The following is a 10,870-nucleotide window of genomic DNA, read 5'->3' on the forward strand; positions in this document are numbered from 1 at the left end:
TGTAGCTACTCACAGGTGGGCAGGTCAGATTATCTCTTTATTAGCTGAACAAAGGCACTTTAGTTTACAGTCAGGCACAGGGGCAAGGTCCTCTGAGGCAGAATCATATATCATATTATGTATGATTATAACAACAAAAGTAATGAAAAGCAAGTCAAAGAAACAGTTTCCAACATGGAGTCAGAACTGGCTTCTTCTCTAAAACAGGACCTGTAGAGTTTCTGCTGAGAGATCAGCTGATAACTTTATTGGAGTTTCCTTCTATGTTATTTGTCTTTTTCCCCTTGATGCTTTTACTATTTTTTGTCTTTATTTTTGGACAATTTGATTATTATGTGTTTTGGCATGTTCCTCTTTGAATTTATCCTGCCTTAGACTTGGCACTTCCTGGACTTGTGTGACTGTTTCCTTTCCCTTATTAGGTAAGTTTTCAGCTATTTTCTTTTCAAATATTCTCTCAAGTCCTTTCTTTCTCTTTTCCCCTAGGACCCCTATAATGTGAATGTTGGTGAATTTAATGTTGCCCTAGATGTCTCTTAGACTACCTTAATTTCTTTTCATTCTTTTTTCTTTATTCTGTTCCACAAGAGTGATTTCCACCATGTGAGTCTTCCAACTCACATCCATTTTCTGCCTCATTTACTCCACTATTGATTCCTTTTAGTGTATTCTTCATTTCAGTTATTTTATTGTTTATCTCTATTTGTTCTTTGATTCCTCTAGGTCTTTGTTATAAACATTTCTTACATCTTCTCAATCCTTGCCTACAGTCTTTTTCTGAGATCTTGTATCACCTTCACTATAATTATTCTGAATTCTTTTTCTGGTAATTAAGTTTGCTATCTCCCATATGGCTGCCATGCAGGAGATCCAGGTTTAATCCCTGTATTGGAAATGTCAGAGGAGTGTGTAATTTCCTTGGTTCTGTCTTGTAATAGCAAAGATTTGAAAGAGTGGACCAGTGTTACAGCTCAATTTTATTTGGCAAGCAAAGGATAGTACACCCTTGAGGTGTGAGGGTGGGCAGACCCAAAAGGAGAGGCCTCAATCATCTTGGCTTCCTCCTTTTATACATTTGTCTCTTCCCTGCCTGGAGGCTGCCCAATGGAAACTGGGCTGGCCAAGAAGGGGGCGAGTTTGTTTTACCTGAAGTTCTCACTCCAGTCCTTGGATTTTCTTTTGTCTTGTTTTCACGGGTTGTTCTCTTTGCCTTTTAGCCACCACCATTTTGGACTCCTGTTTCCTATTCTAACTACATAACATTCCCCCCTCAAGAGATGGGAGGCCCAATTCTTTGGGAATAGGGGTGTTGAGGGCTCTCTGGCTACTTCCTGCTGAGCTGGGATAGCGAGGGGCATTGGGCCTCCCTCTCTTGCTAGTCTCAAGCCTCAGAGACCTTAAAGCAGTGTCCATCTGAGGGTGAGTGATATTTTCTGTGGTTGGGTGTAGTTTTATATATCCTTGTTGAACTGGCACTGCATGTTGTAGCTCATTGACCTGGGCAGAGACAAAATGGGTTAGACAATTGATAACACATGGAACAATCATAAACAGCATCAATACGGTGATAACAGGGATAAGTAGGGCATTAGCCAACTCCAAATCATCGCTCAACAGGAGAAGGATCTAATAAACATTAGATCTAATAAACATCTCTCCCAAAGAGAGATTATAGCCACCCTAAGGGCTCTCCATCTTGTTCTTTGAGATTCTGTAGCATATGAAAGTTTTTCTTGAGGACTGTGAGACTTTCCTCAACTTCTATTATTGTTAAGTCGCTAAGTTGTGTCTGACTCTTTGCGACCCCATGATAGACAGAGTGCCTGATGAACTATGGACACAGATTCATGAAATTGTACAGGAGACAGGGATCAACACAATCCCCATGGAAAAGAAATGCAAAAAAGCAAAATGGCTCTCTGAGGAGGGCTTACAAATAGCTGTGAAAAGAAGAGAAGCGAAAAGCAAAGGAGAAAAGAAAAGATATTCCCATCTGAATGCAGAGTTCCAAAGAATAGCAAGGAGAGATAAGAAAGCCTTCCTCAGTGATCAATGCAAAGAAATAGAGGAAAACAATAGAATGGGAAAGACTAGAGATATCTTCAAGAAAATTAGAGATACCAAGGGAATATTTCATGCAAAGATGGGCTCGATAAAGGACAGAAATGATATGGACCTAACAGAAGCAGAAGATATTAAGAAGAGGTGGCAAGAATACACAGAAGAACTGTACAAAAAAGATCTTCATGACCCAGATAATCACGATAGTGTGATCACTCACCTAGAGCCAGACATCCTGGAATGTGAAGTCAAGTGGGCCTTAGAAAGCATCACTATGAACAAAGTTAGTGGAGGTGACGGAATTCCAGTTGAGCTATTTCAAATCCTGAAAGATGATGCTGTGAAAGTGCTTCACTCAATAAGCCAGCAAATTTGGAAAACTCAGCAGTGGCCACAGGACTGGAAAAGATCAGTTTTCATTCCAATCCCAAAGAAAGGCAATGCCAAAGAATGCTCGAACTACCGCACAATTGCACTCATCTCACACGCTAGTAAAGTAATGTTCAAAATTCTCCAAGCCAGGCTTCAGCAATGCATGAACCGTGAACTTCCATATGTTCAAGCTGGTTTTAGAAAAGGCAGAGGAACCAGAGATCAAATTTCCAACATCTTCTGGATCATCGAAAAAGCAAGAGAGTTCCAGAAAAATATCTATTTCTGCTTTATTGACTATGCCAAAGCCTTTGACTGTGTGGATCACAATAAGCTGTGGAAAATTCTGAAAGAGATGGGAATACCAGACCATCTGACCTGTCTCTTGAGTATGCAGGTCAGGAAGCAACAGTTAGAACTGGACATGGAACAACAGACTGGTTCCAAATAGGAAAAGGAGTACGTCAAGGCTGTATATTGTTACCCCGCTTATTTAACTTATATGCAGAGTACATCATGAGAAATGCTGGGCTGGAAGAAACAGAAGCTGGAATCAAGATTGCCTGGAGAAATATCAATAACCTCAGATATGCAGATGACACCACCCTTATGGCAGAAAGTGAAGAAGAACTAAAGAGCCTCTTGAAAGTGAAAGAGGAGAGTGAAAAAGTTGGCTTAAAACTCAATATTCAGAAAACTAAGATCATGGCATCTGGTCCCATCACTTCATGGGAAATAGATGGGGAAACAGTGGAAACAGTGTCAGACTTTATTTTTTTGGGGCTCCAATATCATTGCTGATAGTGATTGCAGCCATGAAATTAAAAGACACTTACTCCTTGGAAGGAAGGTTATGACCAACCTAGATGGCATATTTAAAAGCAGAGACATTACTTTGCCAACAAAGTTCCGTCTAGTCAAGGCTATGGTTTTTCCAGTGGTCATGTATGGATGTGAGAGTTGGACGGTGAAGAAAGCTGAGCACCGAAGAATTGATGCTTTTTAACTGTGGTGTTGGAGAAGACTCTTGAGAGTCCTTTGGACTGCAAGGAGATCCAACCAGTCCATCTGAAAGGAGATCAGTCCTGGGTGTTCATTGGAAGGACTGATGTTGAAGCTGAAACTCCAATACTTTGGCCACATCATGCGAAGTGTTAACTCATTGGTAAAGACCCTGATGCTGGGAAGGATAGGGGCCAGGAGGAGAATGGGATGACAGAGGATGAAATGGTTGGATGGCATCACCGACTCGATGGGCATGGGTTTGTGTAGACTTCGGGAGTTGGTGATGGACAGGGAGGCCTGGCATGCTGTGATTCTTGGGGTTGCAAAGAGTCGGACACGACTGAGTGACTGAACTGAACTGGGCTGTAGCCTGCCAGGCTTCTCTGTTATGGGATTTTCCAGGCAAGAATACTGGAGTGGGTTGTCATTTTCTTCTCCATTCTTCAATTTAGCTCGATGTATTTACCCAGAAACAGCATGTTTCATTCAAGATGGCTCAAGTCCCTTCTCGTTCAGGGATTAGGAGATCTATCTCCTGTCTGTTTTGTAGTACAATCTCTGCCAAGCTGTGTTGGCTCTTTAGAGCTATCCTGAGAAAGCTTATCCACAGAAATTTAATTTTGGGGATGTCTATTAGAATGGCACTCATTTGTAGTCCTGAATAGGTATCTGAGATCTCCCAGGGGCTCACAGGTGTATTGAGTGTCCTCTTTTGTTTTCTTTCATGGCTTGACTCGTGAGTATTGAATCCAGGGGTCATGCCCTGGTACCGTGACTGCCATCTTTACAGACTTTAATTAGGACTCGAGTCCCTGGAGCATATAGTGGTGGCTCTTTAGAATCTTTTAGGTCCTGGTTGACACCACACAATCATATATCTGTTGGAATTCCCAATCGCCATGGCATAAGACCGGAGTGTCTGAGCTTCTGGATCTAGGAAGAGGTCATTGACATAAACAAAAGGTCTCTCATATAGCATCTCATAAGGACTAAGACCAACCTGTTTCTTAGGGGCAATATGGGTGTGGAGGAGAGCTATTGGCAAAGACTCCTTCCATCTGAGGGAGATCTCCTGTATTATCTTTTTATTGCTGATTTTAAGAATTGCTTCACTCTTTCTACTTTTCCTGAAGACTGAGGCCTCCAGGCACAATGGAGATAATAAGTAATGCCCAATGCTTTAGAGACCCTTGGGTGACCTTAGAAGTAAATGATGTTCCACTGTAACTTTGTAATGACCTGGGCAGATGAAATCTCAGAATTATTTCATGAGCAGTTTGTTTTTGTCACCTCCTCAGCCTTCTCAGTTCAGGTGGGAAAGCCTTTAATCTATCCTGTGAATATATCCATCAAGACTAGTAGGTATTTATACCCTTGAGAAACTGGCATCTGGGTGAAGTCCATCTGCCAGTCCTCTCCTGTGTAGGTCCTATGCCATTGGACGGGCTGGGCCAGCTGGGATCTTCAAGCTGCTTGGGGGTTGTTTAATTGGTAAGTGGGACAAGAGGAGATCACTTCCCTTATAGTCATTTGGAGGCCTGTTCCTCTGAAGGATCTTTCCAGTAATCTTGGGAGAGCCTTGTCCCCTAAATGAGTGATGACAGGTAAGGAGTTAACCAACTTGGACTGGAGGTTTCCAGGCAGAAAAAGAAATCCCTTCTTTTGGAACCACCCCATATGAACCTATTGAAAGCCCTCACTCTTAAGAGTCTCACCTTCATGATATCAAGAAGTTTCTGGCAAATTAGCCTGTGAAACTAAGGTGGCAACCTCTATTAGGTCACTGTTCTGTAATGCTGCTCTCTTAGCTGCCTGATTGGCTGCTTGGTTCCCTCGTGCCATTTCCGTGTTCCCTTTTTGGTGTCCTTTATAATGGGAAACAGAAACCTCAGTGGGCAGATGAACTGCCTCCAAGAGCCTAAGAATTTGATCACCATATTTGATTGGGGACCCTTGGGTGGTCAAGTGGCCTCTTTCCAAATAGCAGCATGTGCATGTAGCACCAGAAAGGCATACTTGGAGTCAGTATAAATAGATACTCTTTGTCCTTTTCCCAGCTCTAAATCTCAAGTCAGGGCTATGAGCTCAGCCAATTGGGCTGAAGTACCTGATGGTAAAAGTTTAGCCTCTATGGTCTCAAAATTGGAGACTACTGTATATCCAGCTCTTCTTTTTCCATTGAAGACAAAGCTGTATCCATCAGGGTACCAGATTTCCTCGGGATTGGTCAGAGAATCTTCTGACAATCCCTTTCGGGGTTTTGTCCAACGGTCCAAAGTTTCTAGGCAAGAGCGAAAGGAGAGAGAGCCCTTGGGGGTAGGCAGGAGGGTAGCTGGGTTAAGAATCTCACAAGGAGATATAGTCAGGCCTGGATTTTCCCTCAGCACTGCTTGATATCTGAGGATATTTGATCAGACATCTATAAATGACCTCTCCCATTCAGGAATTGTTTCACTTGGTGGCTGTTAAAAATAGTTAGTTTGCCCCCAAGAGAGAGTTTTAAAGCATCTTCTATCAAGACTGCAATAGTTATAAGGTTTTGAAGGCAGGGAGAGAGCTCCTCCCAATAAGGAAGTTGGACACTCAGGGACTACCAGAAACTGGAGGGAAAATATCTGTCCATTCCATCAAAAAAAATAAGTGCTCGGGTGAATCTTTTTGTAATTGTTTTTCCTGTAGCACCCAAAATGGTACAGTTTTGGGAGGAGAAGTCTCCAGAGGAGGAGGTCAGGACAGAGTAGGTAGTCCCTGCATCAACCAAGAAATTCTCGGGCTTACCCACCACATCCAGTTGTACCCTTGGCTCCATACCTATGATAGTTATCTGTGACATGTCGGCTGGTTGGAGCAGGCCACTTCAGTCTTGTTGAACCTCATGAGGGAAGGCTTGGCTCTTGAACTTGAGTCTATTGGGTCCCGAGGGAAGAGTGCTGCTAATGTCCCAGTTGATGGCATTTGTAGCAAGCCATTTTAGGACACTTGTCATCGTTTGGACACTCTTTGGCCCAATGTCCCACCTGTCTACAGATTAGGCATTTGCCTTGTGCCTTGTCCTTCAAGGACTTGAGGTTTCCCGTTGGACTTCTCTGGAGGGCAGCCAGCATCTGGGCATGCCTTGTCTCTTTTCTTTTCTCCATTTTCTGGGCCTTGGCCTCCTCCTCCTGTTCTCTGTTATAAAACCATCTCATCTAAAGGGGCAGCAGGGTCCTGCTGCTGTAGCTGTCATAAATTTATCATGATATCTGATGCACATTGGGACAGGAATTTGTTCTTTAAAATCACCTGTCTCTCTCGTAAGAGTCTAAGTCCAGATTGGTAAACTTTTGGAGGGCCTCTTTTGGCCTTTCCACAAGGGCAGTGGGGTTCTTGTTGGGCTCCTGAGTTATTGCTGAGACTGGGCACAGTCCCACAAGTAATAGGCTTCCTTCTATTTACATGGGTGGACTTCCTTAGGAGTGAGTCTTTCTGAAGCTTATCCTACCCAGTACTCATGCAACCTGAGAGCTGGGCGCTCCTGGGTCAGGGTGCAGATCCCCATGCAGGTTGAGGTGTGACAGCCTCCTGGAGATCAAATCCCTGGGCAGGTCGGGGAATGTTAGCCTCCCAAGAATTGGGTCCCTGGGCAGGTCGAGGCAGGTGAGCGTCCTGGGACCCCTGGCCTGGCGGATCCCTGAGCAGGTTGAGGCATGGCAACCTGCCAAGGAACAGATTTCTAGGCAGATCGAGGCTGGTCGACTTCCTGAGACCCTTGAACTGGTGAATCCCTGAGCATGTTGAGGCACGACAATCTCCTGGAGACCAGATCCCTAGATACGTTGAGGCAGGTCGACCTCCTGGGACCCTGGGCTGGTGGACCCCTGGGCAGGCTGAGTCATGACAACTTCCCAGGGACAAGATCCCCAGGCAGGTTGAGGAAGGTCGGCCTCCTGGGACCCCAGGCTGGCATTTGGCATCCCCAAGGTCCCCAGTGTGACTAGTTCTGGGTAGGATTAAGGGGTTTTAATCTTAACTCATTGCTGGTTTGTCCATTGTGGATGGGAATAGGTACCACGACGTAAAGCAATACAAGTCTGTGCCCTGAGACGAGAACCTGGTAAGATAGCCATAAGGCTTATCCTCTTATTGCTCTGAGGCAATGTAAGTCACTGATTTCCTCCTCTAGTCCTCCATAAGAGTATTTTATGGTGTTTCCAATGGTAAACATTTCATTGTCATAGACCCACTCTAGGTAATAACAGAATTAATGACAAAGGAGTAGGTTATCTGGTCCTGTTAGGGACTTTAAGAGTATTTTAATAATAAGCTGGGTGGAGTGATGTTGTCTATAGAGGGAGCAGGGTCATGGTTATAGGAGTTAGTAAGTGGCTTAAGGACAAAATGATAAGAGGCAACAGAATAGATGTTTGATAACAGTGGAGTCGGGGTTTGATCCAGGGCTTTGTTTATAGCTTTAGGAGATGGGTGGTAAGGGTTTTCACCCAAACGGTCCACAGGGCTAACTCCCAAAGTGGCAAACACTGTCCCTGGAAACCCAGTTGCCCTTGAAGAGATGTAACCAACAGATGGATTTCCAGCAGGCATTGTGTGGAAGGCATTGTGTGCCTGTCACCTGCCCTAGCAGGTCTGCTGAGAGGTGCTGTGGCCGCACATGTTGTGGGAAACATGGAAGATAAAGGCCTGAATCTCTAGAGGGATTGGGTAGTACACAGTATTTTCCTCCCAAGGGTCAGCCATTTTCTGGCTGTCCTGCCAGAAGATTGTAGACGCAACATTGTGGGACTGGACAGGGCTCAGTAAAAAGAGCATGAAACAGGAGAGAAGGCACAACTTTTGAAAGAATGACATAGCCCAAGGACATAAGATAAAACAGTTAAAATCAAATGGGTCCAAGATGGCAGACAAATCAAATTCAACTAAATCTTGATCCTCAATCTGCAAGATAAATGATGCACCCAGAGGCATGGCAGTTCCAAGGCACTATCAAAAGACCAAGGAGCAGGTGGTTCCCCAGTTGTTGGAATGATCCTCCTATTCATTAGCATATGAAATTACCCAGCTCACAAAAACTAACCATAATTTCATGGCCACCACATTTACCCTCTGCAATGGCACACACTCTGTTGACTGTGCCTCTCTCTGAATCTGAACAAATCTACCTCTTACCTTTCACTGTCTCTCAATGAATTCTTTTTGCAATGAGTCATCAAGAACCTGAGCTTCATTAGGTCCTGAAGCCAGGCACTGTGGGTTTTGGCTGAGCTCAAGTCCTGGTTGGACACAACTGAGTGCCTAAGCACAGCACAGAGTCCCTGCCATGTGGGTTTGAGTCCCAATCTTAGGTAAAATGTTTCAAACACAACTTTCAGAAATGGAAAGATGATGACCTGCCCAATATTTTGTAAACAGTGGCATAGATGGAGAGAAGAGCTGGAGGATGGGAGGAAAAAGGAGTGGGAAAAACATGCTGATGAACCCCTTTCATAACTTGCTGGAAAAACTGCTAAATGCCTGACCTTTGTCCCCAGTTTTCATTGGCCTGACTCTTGGCACAAAGAAGATTAAAGATAGAAGAACCCTCACCCACTTGGGCAACAGCTACTAAAGCACAGCAGATAGTGGAGCAATTGGGACACACAGGGGAGTAGCTCCTGCCAGAGTCTTTCAGTTGCACCCACTGCTGCTTGCCTGTTCACAGTGGGGTTGAGAAAACAAGAAAGAAGAGATTGTAAAGGAATTAAGATTTTGTTAGTCATATATCCTTCCAGCCATAGTGGTGAGGACTTCCTACCTTAACCAGAGGTCTTCTGGAATCTGAGACTGAGCCACGTGAGCTTCCTGCAGAGTTTGTTTTTTTCTGTCCTGGTTTCCAAAATGTTGGGCTTCTCATCACTTCCACTGTGCAGGGTTTCCATTATTTTCAGCTCCTACAGCGTCAGCTTTTACCGAGTTGGGCTTCTGCTGTGCTTGGCCTCTGCCTCGTGGGGGCAAAGTTGAGGTTGCTTCAGCCAGGTTACAGCCAGGTCACAGCACCAGATATGTTGGGGGAGTGTGTAATTTTCTTGTTTCTGTCTCACCGCAGCAAAGATTTGAAATGGCAGACCAGTGTTATAGCTCAGTTTTATATGGCAAGCAAAGGATAGTACACCCTTGAAGCATGAGGGCAAGCCGACCCAAAAGGAGAGGCCTCAATCCATCTTGGCTTCCTCCTTTTATACATTTGTCTCCTCCCCACCTTGAGCCTGCCCTATGCAAATTGGGCTGTCCAAGAAGGGGGTGTGTTTGTTTCACCTGAAGTTCTCACTCTGGCCCATGGATTTTCTTTTGTTCCGTTTTCATTGTCTTTTCTCTTTCTTTGTCTTTTAGCCACTGCCATTTTGGACTCCTTTTTCCTATTCTAACTATCTAACAGGAAGATCCCCTGGATTAGGGAATGGCTACCTTCTCCAGTGTTCTTGCCTGGAGAATTCCATTGAGAGGAGTCTGGTGTTCTACAGTCCATGGGGTTATCAAGAATCAGACAGGACTTAGTGACTAACACTTCACTTTCCCCTGACACTTCTTGCTATATTCACTTTGATTAGTTGCTCTTCTGAGGTTTCATCTTGTTGTTTCATTTGGAACAAATTCCTCTGCCATTTCATTTTGACTAAATTTCTGTGATTGTGGTTTCCATTTTACAGGCTGCAGGGCTGTAGTTTTTGCTTCTACCATCTGCCCTCTGGGGGATAAGGCTATCTTAGAGGCTTGTGCAGGCCTCCTGATGGGAGGGATTGGTTTCTGCTCAGCAGCAGGCAAAGCTGCGTCATGTCCCTCTGGTGGGCAGGGTTGTGCTCAGGGAAACACTTGTCTGATAATGGGTAAGACTGGAGCCTATAGGCTGTTTGGTGGGGCTAAGGGTAGCCTCTGGGAGGGCTCACAACATGAGTACATCCCAGAACTGCTGCTGCCACTGTCTCTATCCTTGCAGGGAGGTGCAGCAGCCTTGTTCCTCTATTATTAACATGAATGCTAATATTAGATCCTCCAAAGTTAGCAGGCAGGTCTGGCCAAGTCTTTTATAGGATTACTACTCCCCCCCCCACCTTGGTCCTGGGGTGCATAAACCTTTGTGTTCACCCTCCAAGAGTGAAGTTTCTCTTTTCCCCCGTCCTATGAAAGTCCTGTGATTAAATCTCATTGGCTTTCAAAGCCAGATTCTTCAGGGACTCCTCCTCCTGTTGCCAGATTCCTGGCTAGGATGCCTTGCATGGGGCTCAGAACTTTCACTCCTGTAGGATTTCTTTTGTGGTATAACTGTTTTCCAGTTTGTGGGTCACTAACCCAGTGGATATGGAATTTGATCTTATTGCAATTGTGTCCTTCCTACTGTCTTGTTGTGACTTTGTTTTCTTTGAATGCACGGTATCATTTTTTGTAGGCTCCAGCATTTTTT

At 44.5% G+C, this 10,870-nt stretch overlaps 1 long non-coding RNA gene across 1 annotated transcript; it reads right to left on the bottom strand.

The window, feature by feature from the left end:
* Positions 1-958: 958 nt before the first annotated feature.
* On the bottom strand, positions 959-5,201 carry LOC145515069 (uncharacterized). Its single transcript, XR_014060663.1, has 2 exons — positions 5,154-5,201; positions 959-5,024 (listed from the first exon to the last, which is right to left on the bottom strand). It is a non-coding gene; the product is annotated as an uncharacterized LOC145515069 (long non-coding RNA).
* Between the last annotated feature and the right edge of the window lie 5,669 nt (positions 5,202-10,870).

Source organism: Giraffa tippelskirchi, chromosome 7 (assembly GCF_054371585.1).
Source record: "Giraffa tippelskirchi isolate mGirTip1 chromosome 7, T2T-mGirTip1v1.2.pri, whole genome shotgun sequence".
Taxonomy (NCBI): domain Eukaryota; kingdom Metazoa; phylum Chordata; class Mammalia; order Artiodactyla; family Giraffidae; genus Giraffa; species Giraffa tippelskirchi.